Below are 12,675 nucleotides of genomic sequence, written 5' to 3' on the forward strand. Positions count from 1 at the left end.
CTCAATTAATTGATTTAATTATCAAAGTTGACTAGGTCAATTTTGGATAGTTTCACAGAGTTATGTAATTTTGAGAAGAAAAGAGAAATTATGGCAGATTTATTAATTAAGATAAATTGATATCTAAATTAATAAATAAGTTTAAATCAAGGTTCAAATTATAAATAATTAATTTGATAAATGATTTAAATAATTATTTAATTAATTAAATCAATAGAAAATAATACAGGCCTTGTTTTTAAGTCCAATGGGCTTATAATAAAATGGGAAATTTCACGGGCCTAAACCCCATGATAATTTCGACCTAGGGCTTCAAATTGGCTATTATTTTATTGATTTTTTAATTAAATTAAATGACATAATTGAGTCTATAAAATGAGTGCTAGAGAGAAGTCAAAACATAAGTTTAATCACTGATTTTCTGATAGTTTTAGATTCTCTCTAAACACAAGTCATTTTCTAAGCCTCTTTGATTATTTTCTCTTCTTCTTCTCTGTATCTATATCATGTGTTGAGAATTGCCCACACTAGTCTAGGTGATTCTAAGGATACATTGGAAGGCTGTGAAGAAAATAGAAGATCGGTTCAATTTCTTGATAATACTCTGCGACAAAGAGGATACAAGAGTTAGAGAAACTGAAGGAAAGACTCTTTAATTCCGCTGCGTATACTGTAAGTATTCTATTCATTGTTTCTCTTTGAATTCAATTTTAGAAACATGTTTTAGGCTATCTCGTATTAATTTGTTTAATATTAGATATACATGAAAATAAAAAAAGATCATGTATAAAGTTTTCCTAACAACTGGTCTCAGAGCCTTTGGTAATCTTTATTTTCATGCATGAACATGTTTAAAATTGGATTATTTGATATGTTTGAATAATTGGATGGTTTTCATGTGTTTATGAAGCATGTTGATTTTATGTGATTTTTAGCAATTTTTAGGTTATTTTGTTGTGTTTTCTATGATATTAATTTTATATATGCTTTATTTTGTGTAAAACATGTTAAAAATTAATTAGAAAATTGTTTTGTTTGAAAAATTGCACACAAAAAAAAAAATCGAAAATTTTTGCCTGGCTACCATGCGCACGCCACAACGCGCACCCGCGCGCATGCCACGCGATGAACAGTAGCGCGAGTACTATTCATCCAAAAAAAATTTTAAATTAAAGAAAATTAAAATTGTGGAAATTTATTATTTATAATCAAAACTAAACATATCTTTTTTGTTTTATCATTTAAATTTTTTTTTATAATAAGATATTTTTGTCAGTTGAGATTTAAATTGTTATCCCCAAAAATTGGAGATCCATGACGTGGCAATAGAAGTGACAAGTGACAATACATGGTCCGTAAAAGACACATTAAATAGTCAATAAATACATTGACTCCTCAGAGTTGTGATAAAGTAGCCCAGTACATCAATAAAGAGTTTTGATTGCTTGAGAGGTGTCATGACCGACCGGGTAAGTTGCATCCGACCAGGAATGACTTTGCTGCCCAGTAGTGATTTTGCTGCCCAGACTTTGCTGCCCACCACTGGCATGTCCGACCAGCACTGGCATGTCCTACCAGCATGCATATGTCCGACCAGTATTGGCATGTCCTACCAGCATGCATATGTCCGACCAGCACTTGCATGTCCTATCAGCAAGTGCATGACTGACCAAGTAGAGATATGGCATGCTAGACCAGAGTGCCATGTTAGACGAGAGACATGGCATGCTAGACCAGAGTGCCATGTTAGACCAGAGGAGTGCGTGTCCTACCAGCCAAGTGCGTGACTGGTCAGTAGAGGTATGGCCGACCAGAAGGTGATATTCATCAACCAGATAGAACAGACTACGTCAAGATTCCCAGAAACGGCTTCAACAAGAATTGGTATTTGCATACGCGGGAATCTCTCATTCTTCCCACAAATTGGGTGTTCTGTTACATTTTGAATATTTTTGTAATTTAAATATAATAAATATAATGAAATATCCCGATTCTAGGGGATATCAGATGTATGATCCTAAGCCTATAAATATATGGCTTATGAGATTAGAAAAGGGGCTTCTTCTTCTTTGGCGACTTTTGGGAAATTTTGAGTATGAGTTTTCTAGAGAGAGAAAGTGCTTGTATCTGAAAGAATTCTTGTATTCTTGTAATCAGTACTGAAGAAACTCAGTTGGCTCGGTTCATCTGATCTTGAGTACAGATCTATAATCACAACTATAAGTGGATTAGGCTATTAACAGCATATTGGGACTGAACCACTATAAAAATTGCGTGTGTTATTTACTTTCTGTTCAAAACCGTCTGTGTCGTTTTATTTCTCTTGAAGGTTTTATCGTTTTTGACGTTCTCATGTCGTTGGCCAAAAACGCGGTCAACATAAATAATTAGATATTTTCTACAAAGATTCAAATTCAAATTTAAAAATAGACTAACAACTTAATTTTAATTCTTTTAATATATTAAAATATTAGAATTAAGATATGAGATATATAAGATATTTTCATTTAAATTCTTGATTTTTTTAAAAATATTTATTTGAAAATATAAATATCTTTTTATTCTATAGTTTTTAATATTTAAATTATTTGAAATTTGAATATTGTTAGTTAGATATTTTTATGGATATTTGAATTTATTTAACTATTTTGAGATATTTTAGGATTGTTATAACTATTTATATTTTATTTTTTAATGGTTAAAATATTACCTAATAGTTATAACAACACAAGATATTTTGGAAAATATTTAAGATATTGATTTTAAAATTTAAAATTGGTTAAATTTTGAAAAATATCATTTTTTTTCCAGCCAATTAATAATTTTTTTTTTTAATAAATGGGATTTAAATTAACTTTGGTTAATTGTTGATAAATCCTATTTAAATTAAATTAATATTTTTTTTCAAATTAACCTAAAACCAAGTTGATTGTTGATAAATGAAATTTAAATTAACTATTGTTAATTGTTGATAAATTTCATTTAAATTGACTTATTTTTTGTAAAAATTTAATTAATTTGAATTTTTTGATAAATTCTAGATAATTAATTGTGACATTTTTGCAAATGAAATAAATTGTGGTATTTTTGCATAAATTCATAGAATTGCTCATATAGTAACATGATTAGGCCCATCCAATTATAGCATGTCTGTTTACACTATATATGATATTTTTGCAATTGGGCTTAGATGCATATAGTGGCCCATATGTTTGTTAGATATATGGTATTTTGCAAAATAAAATATTCATAAAATGATAGGTTTTATTTGGGCCCATTAGAAAATGTAAAGTTTAAATTCCTCTCTTGTGGGTGATTCCACTTGTGAATGCCAATTTGTTTTGCATGACTATAGGGGCCTAATCAATTAATAACAATTAATAAAACGAATGTTTAAATTCCAGTCTTTTGGACCTTGTATGGAAGATAGGGGGCCTTTGTAGTGGGAACGACATACTGGACCCAACCCTCCTCCATACAAGCCCAATTGTTAAGGCCTATTTACCTGAGTTGGACTTAATTGTATAGGTTCATTATATTAGTTAAACCTAAATATTGATTAGCAATAAATTAATTCTAAATTAATTGAATTTGTTTCAATGTGACACTTTATAATTAATAAGAAATTATAGGACTTTGGTTTTAAAAATTTTAATCTGTTTAATTTTTTTTGGAAAACCATAGTCATTAATTTTCTAAAAAAATAATAAAAATACACTTTTTTAAATTTTATAGTGAGCTTATTTTAAGATTTTATTCGATCTCCACCGTTGGTTAAACATAGTCAATAGCTTAATGGGGCCTCGAGGCACTTTGATTCGTCCCCCTACGGAAGGTGTTCACTAGTTATTTTGACAAGGTTAGATTTCGAAAGATAGATAATTATAGGTCAAATCCTACTAGACTCACCCCTACGGTGACTACTAGAACTAAATCTATGATTATTGAAACCGTGGATCTAGCCCATAAAATAAGAGATTTTATTTTTTTATTTTGGTAGAATAGTAGGTTGTTAATAATGGTGTCCATTATTAAATGAGTTTACAACTCTATTTAACTAGTGATATTTTTTACTCTCGCTAATCGGGACAAGAATATCATAGATTAGTTAAAAACCTAAAGAAATAGATATATGATTGTTTTTGGTATTTTTTTCTCATATCTTACATATTTTTGGTATATGTTGTGCTATTTCTTGAAATTTGTGTGAATAGAAGTTTTATTGAGAAAATGTGATTGATTTCTATTTTATTGATAATTTGTAGTTTTAAGCTAAGTAGTGTCTGTGTCTACTCCCATCCTTTCTCAACTTTCGATAGAGAAACTCACTGGAGAAAAATTCCTTAATTGGAAGCAGAATATCAACATAGAGTTGATTGGTGACAACTCTGAATTCGTCATGATCGAGGAATCCCCAAAACGAGCACCGTGTCCGCACGTTAGTGATGGCATCGTCAATGCTCGTGATGGTACCGTAAATTATTGGATAGCACCATCTCTGCACGTTTGTGATGGCACCGTAAATTCTCGGATGGCACCGTGTTTGCACGTTTGTGCTTAACTTAACTATGGTCTGACGTAGCTCATGAACGAGCTTTAGATTATTGAACCTGTCATGGGTGGACCTAGTAAAGGAGGTGAAAATAAGACTACTAATGTTGCTGCTGATCTAGCTAAGGTTAAAGCTCATCTAGCTTCGTCTTCGAAAGCTGGAAACAAGAGGAAAGGTGGACAAATAAAAAACCCCAAGCCTGCAAAAGCTGCAAAGGCGAGTGCACAACCAAGTGCATAGACGCCTAAGGGGAAAAACAAGAAAAACAAGAAAGGTAAAGGTAAATGTTTTCACTGCAAAGAGAATGAGCATTGGAAACAAGATTGCCCCAAGTTTCTAGCAGATAAAAACAAAGGTAATTATTATAGTTCATTTATCTTGGAAACATGTGCTTTAGAGAATGATAACTCTATTTGGATTATTGATTCTGGATCTACTAACCATGTTTGTAACTTTTTACAGCTTCTTGAATCATGGGAGGAAGTGAACGAAGGTGGATTAAAGCTTAGAGTTGGGAATGGAGCGTTTGTTGCGGTCCAAGCTATAGGAAGAGCTCGTTTGAAGTTCGGAAATAAATTTTTAATTTTAAAAGATGTATTTTTTATTCCAGATTTTAGTAGAAATTTAATGTCAGTTTCCATGTTGCAATTAGAACGATTTGTTATGACTTTCACAAGTTTTAATATATCTATTTATTTCAATGGATCACAATTGTTTATTGCATGTTTGGGAAATGGGTTTTATATTCTGCGACCTAACGAACCCCTCGCTCTTAATAATGATTTATTCAAAGTAGCTAAACCTAGGACCAATAAACGTCAAGAGACCGATAACGATAATATGACGTATTTATGGCACTTGAGACTAGGTCAAATTGGCTATGATAGGATTCAAAGACTTACAAAGGATGGACCTTTGAGGGAACTCATCTTAGGTGAATTACATGTCTGTGAATCTTGTCTAGAAGGCAAACTGACCAAGCGTCCATTCTCTGCAAAGGGTGATAGGGCCAAAGAACCACTTGGTCTTGTGCATTCAGATGTTTGTGGACCTTTGAATGTACAAGCCAGGGGTGGTTTTGAGTATTTCGTCACTTTCGTTGACGATTACTCTAGATACTCATGTCTTTACCTAATGCATAGGAAATCGGAAACATTTTCAAAGTTTCAGGAATTCCTAGCAATGGCTCAGAACCAATTAGGTAAAACGTTAAAGATCTTGCGATCTGATAGGGGTGGAGAATGTTTGGATATGAAGTTCCAAGATCATTTAACGGAACTTGAGATTTTATCACAACTTACTGCCCCAGGTTGTAACGACCCAAATTTGCTAATAAGGCTTAGGGCCTTGATTAGCGTGCTTGGAGGGCAATATGCGAATTATTGTTTAATATGTGGATTTGTGTGAATATGTGATTAGTGATGCATGTTTATGTGACTTAAATATGCATGTGGGCCCCGTCTGGTTATTAGGGGCATGATTGTAATTTTAGCCCGTTGAGGGTTTAAACATGATAATTGTGATATATATGTGTTGCACGATCCGAGACCGTCCTAGGGAGCGGTTAGCTAGAAAGTCACAACGGGGTCGAAAATCCGACTCGGGGTGAGTCGATGGATATTTCGGGTGTTACTCATTTTTGGGGTTATCGAGCTATAGAAATAAATATTCTGAGATATATTTGAGGTTAGAATGCCTAGGAGGGAATATTGGGGAAATTTACCATTTTGCCCTCGGGGACGTTTTTGGTACCCCGAGCCTTAAGGTAACCTTAGAGACTAAGTTTAATAAAACAAAACATTAGAAGTTTTTAGAACACTAAGAACCGACCCAAACCTTTCCTTCCTCTCTCTTATTTTCTCTCAACCATTCCAAGGGGAAGCTTTGCAAATTAAGCTAGGATTTGAGCTTTAAGCTTGGAGAATTGTTCAGCATCACTTGGAGGTGCAATCAAGCAAAGGTAAGCTCTTAAGTTGATGAGTTATATTGAATTTCTGCTGATGTTTCAGGGTATGCATGTGAGCTAAGTTTAAATTTTCTCTTGAATGCTTAGCTGAGTTTTGGGGCTGGTCTTTGTTAGGTTTTGATGCTGAGACTGGGTTAGAACCTCTGTGATAATTAGTTTGGAATGTTGACTTGATTCTGGGGATAATTGGACTGGTTTTTGAGGTGAAAATGGTGAGTTTTTCTGGGCTTGAGGGGTCAGACCGCGACGCTGTTCTTGTTGAGTCGCGGCCCCTTAGAACTTGGGCGCTTGGAAATGAAGGCGCGTGTGGGCTATTTTGATGCAAGGCCTCGGGTTGAGCTGGGGGCCGCAGCATGAGTCCTTAGGGTCGCGATGCTTAATGTATTTTTGCGTTTTTAAGAGGTTTTAGGCTCGGGAATTCACTAGTTAAGGCTCGGGATGGATTTTATCACCCGGATTAATAGAATTCAATGTCCCGAAGATTAGAATTATGGCTTAAAGTTATTTAATGGACTAGAGTTTGATGGGTGGATATTGTTAATGTGTTGTGATTAGGGCTTCGGCGAGGCTCGGACTAGGGAACTGTGCTCGGGATATCGGTGCTTAGAAAGCTCGAGACACAGGTAAGAAAACTACTGTTTCCATAGAGCTTGTGTTGCAGGGCTCGGCCCTATATGATTGAGTTGCAGGGCTCGGCCCTATATGACTGTGTTGTGGGGCATGGCCATTTGATTGAATTTATATTTGTTTAGATTTCTACTTAGCTTTATCATATGTGTATGTAAATGATGGAATGGCGAAGGCCGGGAACGGCGAAGGCCGGGAACGGCGAAGGCCGGGAACGGCGAAGGCCGGGAACGGCGAAGGCCGAGAATGGCAAGGGGCCGGGAGCAGCGTTTAGCACGCGGAGTGCGAGTTGCCAGGGCGAGACCCCAAGGGATACTTGGGATATCCTTATGGTATAGACCGCGAACCTAGGTCCTGGTAAAGCGCCTGGGACGGCATGGCCGTATATGTATAGCCTGATGATGGCATGTCTATATGTTAAGTGTTGTTATCCATATGTTATCTGCTTGTGAGGGTTTTCTTGCTGGGCTTCGGCTCACGGGTGCTCTATGGTGCAGGTAAAGGCAAGGGGAAAGTCGACCAACCTTGAGTATGGTGAGCGTGATGAGCGGCGCATACATGTCTGGTCTGCCTGGCTGCCACGGCCAGGGGTGTTTTGGGGAGATGATTGTGCTAAACTTGAATTTTATCGTTTAGTCGACTTTGGTTATATTTTGAGTTATAAATATTTCTAAACAATGTTTTTGGGATCCTAAATGTTAAACGCTTTATAATTTTTCAATGAAAGATTTATTTTCAATTTTATGACTCTGATTATGATTTAATTACACTTTTGTCATAAAACCTCGATTAGCGAGTTAGTTGCACATTTTAAACTCACTTAGTAACGGCTCTAAGGCAGTAGGGCGTTGCACAGGTACTTCGCAGCAAAATGGTGTAGCGGAACGTCGGAACAGAACTTTATTGGAAATGGTTAGATGCATGCTTAGTTACTCAACTCTACCAACTTTGTTCTGGGGACATGCAATTGAAACCACGAACGGCATTCTCAATGTCGTGCCGTCAAAATCAATCCCCAAAACACCTTTAGAAAGCTGGAATGGTAGTGAACCTAGTTTACGCCAATATAGAATTTGGGGGTGTCCCGCTCACGTCCTGAGGAAAAAGGAGGGAAAGCTTGAACCGCGAACTGAAGTTTGCATGTTTTTTGGCTATCCTAAAGGTACTCGGGTGGACTTTTCTATAGTCATTCAGAAAAGAAAGTGTTTACTTCTACAAATGCTACTTTTCTGGAAAATGACTATGTCCAGAACTTTAAACCTCGCAGCAAAGTAGTTTTAGAGGAGATGGTTAAAGAATTGACTCCAACCAATGTTCCATCGTCATCAACGCGAGTTGATGATGAAATTCCCACTCTTCACGTCCAACCGACGCAAGTCGATTTAAATGAAGAAAGTAACATTGTTCCTTAGCAAACAGTCACGGAGCCTCATCGTAGTGGGAGGGTTTCTAGGAACCCAGTTTTCTATGGTTTGGATGGTGAAACCAATATGGTTGTTGGTGACACTAGTGATGATGATCCGTTGTCTTTCAAACAGGCAATGGCTAGCCCTGAAAAAGAACTATGGCTCGAAGCCATGAAACAGGAAATGGAGTCCATGTACTCAAATTCCATATGGGATCTTGTGGAAGCACCTAGTGACTTTAGGGCCATTGGGTGCAAGTGGATCTACAAGAAGAAATGAGGTGTTTATGTAAATATCGAGACTTATAAAGCTCAATTAGTGGCAAAGGGTTATACCCAAAGAGAAGGCGTGGACGATGAGGAAACTTTTAGTCCGGTAGCCATGCTCAAATCCATTCGCATCCTCCTATCCATAGCAGCCGCTCTCGACTATGAGATCTAGAAAATAGATGTCAAGATAACTTTTCTTAATGGAAAGCTTGACGAAGTAATTTATATGGATCAGCCAGAAGGATTTAAAGTATCTGGACAAGAAGGAAAAGTTTGCAAGTTGAATAGGTCTATCTATGGACTTAAGCAAGTTTCTCGTTCCTGGAATCTTAGGTTTGATGAAATAATCAAAACCTATGGCTTTGAACAAAATATTGATGAGCTTTGTGTTTACCAACTGAAGGCAAATCAAATAGTGGTATTCCTGGTTCTTTATGCAGATGATATCTTACTCATTGGAAATAATGTTAAGAAATTATCAGATGTGAAGAATTGGCTGAGCACTGAATTCCAGATGAAGGATTTGGGTGAAGCAAGCTATGTTCTAAGTATCCAGTTCATCAGGGATAGAAAGAACAGACTCTTAGCTCTATCTCAAGAAGCTTACATAGATAAAGTGATTGAACGTTTCTTAATGACAAATTCCAAGAAAGGGCGTCTACTGTCCCGCCATGGAATTCATCTTTCAAAGAAGCAGTCTCCCCTGACTCCTGAAGAGGAAGATGCAATGAGAAAAGTTCCTTATGCATCTGCAGTTGGAAGTCTGATGTATGCCATGTTGTGTACTAGACCAGATATCTGCTATGCAGTGGGAGTAGTGAGTAGGTATCAGTCAAACCCAGGACCGAAACATTGGATAGCAGTTAAGCATATCCTGAAGTATTTGAGACAGACTAGGGATTATATGTTAGTCTACAAGGATGGTGTTCTGAACCCTGTAGGCTACACCGATTCAGATTTTCAGACTGATGTCGATGACAGAAAGTCTACTTCTAGAATGGTGTTTACTCTTGGGGGTGGAGCTGTGATTTGGAGAAGCGTAAAGCAGTCTGCAATCTCAAATTCCACCATGGAGGCTGAGTACATAGCCGCGTCAGAAGCAGCTAAGGAAATAGTCTGGCTAAAGAAGTTCTATTTGGATCTTAGTGTTATTCCATAAATGGATAAACCGCTTGTGTTGTTTTGTGACAATACAGGAGCGATAGCCAACTCGAAAAAACCTCGAAGTCACAAGAGGAGTAAGCATATAGAAAGGAAGTATCACATTATTCAAGAATATGTGGCCAGGGGAGATGTGAAGGTTATGAAGATTGCAACTGAAGACAATCTTGCGGATCCATTTACAAAGACACTACCATAAACTACATTTGATAAGCAAATCAAGGAAATGAGATTAGTAGAATTAAGGCATTAGTTTCAATTAGTGCAAGTGGGAGTTTGTTGGGGTTTTATGCCCTAATTAAAATCCCAATTCTTTGTAATCTCATTTTATTATCAATAAAAGAATAGAAATCATTTTTTGACTTGGTTAATCACTTTGCTCACATGTTTTATTTTCATGATTATTTGTTTAATATAAACTTCTATTAAATCCCGAGCATATAGCTAATCTTATTTATAGTGACGTAATCACAGTGGAATATAAATATGATTATATGTTCAAAATAAGTTAGTCCTAAGATTAGTCAGTGCACCGGATTTACATTGACTTGCCAATCTACGATATGATCTACTTACACATTACATTGTTATGTTCTTTCCAGAACATTAGCAAAGTAGATAAGATCGGATGTATTTGTTACATCGAACTGAACCGATATTGACAGTTGATAAGATAAGTAAACATACTTTTGTTATCTATTCTAGTCATATCATATAGTTGACCATAAGTCAATTCAATCTCAATTCTGAGTGGTTAGTATTCGAACTGATTGTATTATTTGAGTTCTTTGACTTGTTCGTTACCAGCTTACCCTACGGACTAGCCCATACTTACATCTTGGGAACTCGGTAGTATAATTGAGTGGGAGTGTTAATCATAGATATGAACATCTATAGCTTCTGATGAAGAAGTGAAACGATGGTTTCCTTTTAGTTTGGTTCAAGGTGTTAAATGATAAAGATCTCATTTCAGTAATTAAATTAGTTTACTGAAATATCATTTACAAGGAACTAAGTGTTTTAAGAATAAAATACAATAATGGGTAAACAGTATTTTAGTCCTATCTCATTGTAGACCGTCCATAGAGGATTGAGTGACAATTATGATTGTAACAATTGATAATTAATAGCGTATCTATATTTGTTATAGAGAGTCCTATGAATTCAATAGTGCAATTCCGAGTCTATAGTGGAGTCACAAGGAATTAATAAGTTAGTAAATTTATTTGTTAGATTTATGATAACTTATTGGAGCTTGATTTCACAGGCCCATGGTCTCCATTGTACCTTGGATAAAATCATCTAGATAATCTCAATTAATTGATTTAATTATCAATTAGAATTATCAAAGTTGACTAGGTCAATTTTGGATAGTTTCACAGAGTTATGTAATTTTGAGAAGAAAAGATAAATTATGGCAGATTTATTAATTAAGATAAATTGATATCTAAATTAATAAATAAGTTTAAAACAATGTTCAAATTATAAATAATTAATTTGATAAAGGATTTAAATAATTATTTAATTAATTAAATCAATAGAAAATAATACAGGCCTTGTTTTTAAGTCCAATGGGCTTATAATAAAATGGGAAATTTCACGGGCCTAAACCCCATGATAATTTCGACCTAGGGCTTCAAATTGGCTATTATTTTATTGATTTTTTAATTAAATTAAATGACATAATTGAGTCTATAAAATGAGTGCTAGAGAGAAGTCAAAACATAAGTTTAATCACTGGTTTTCTGATAGTTTTAGATTATCTATAAACACAAGTCATTTTCTAAGCCTCTTTGATTATTTTCTATGAAAAATAACGAGAAATGCTATGGTCAGATGGAGTTTCAGACTCTTTACAGACAATTTGTCTTCTACTGTCACATTGAGAGCAATTCCTTTTCTTTGGTTTTTTTTTTATTGCAAAGCTATTTTGTTTTTCTGATTGCAAGGCTTTTTTTTCAAAATGCAATTCTTGTATTTTGACATGACCAAATTAATTAAGTTTATTATATTATTTTGACATTCATTTACTTTTATTTTTAAGATATATATATATATATGAAAAAAAAATTATAGGGGCTTCACTTTAAGTCCTATCTGTAGGGCTCTCAGTGTTTCTCAACTCATGAACAATTTTCGGCAGGATTTTTTTATGACCGTGTATATTGTAGCTATTTAGAGCATCCTGCAAATTTTCAGAAAATTCTGAATAGTTTACAATACCGAAAACTAGGTTCAAACATGTTGCTTTCCACACGCATAAAAAAAATTAGTCACGAGTGCAACAACATGTTTAAGGCAGAGTTTACGTTTATCGTTGTAGTTACGGGCTGGGAGGTCATATTCAGTTTCGACCTCGCCTCCTCTACATTGAAAAACCTCTGTGCTCGTTTGTTAAACTCGGTTAGGGACCTCACCGGTTTTCTCTGCATGTCATCCCAGAGAGCACTTCCCGGCATCACCCCAGCTTGGACAACCATTAGATGACCGCTGTCATCCACATTTCGAGCTCGGGCAACTTCCAAGTTAAACCTCGTAAGGTAACTTTTCAATGTCTCACCTGGCTGCTGTCGAACGTTAGCCAAGGTTGACGCCTCAGGTCTAACCCCCATCATGGCTCTGAACTGCTTCTTGAAGTCTTTAGATAGCTGATCCCAAGAAGTGATTGAGTGTCTTTTATATTTCTCGAACCAG

The sequence above is a fragment of the Humulus lupulus genome, chromosome 2 (assembly GCF_963169125.1).
Source record: "Humulus lupulus chromosome 2, drHumLupu1.1, whole genome shotgun sequence".
NCBI lineage: Eukaryota > Viridiplantae > Streptophyta > Magnoliopsida > Rosales > Cannabaceae > Humulus > Humulus lupulus.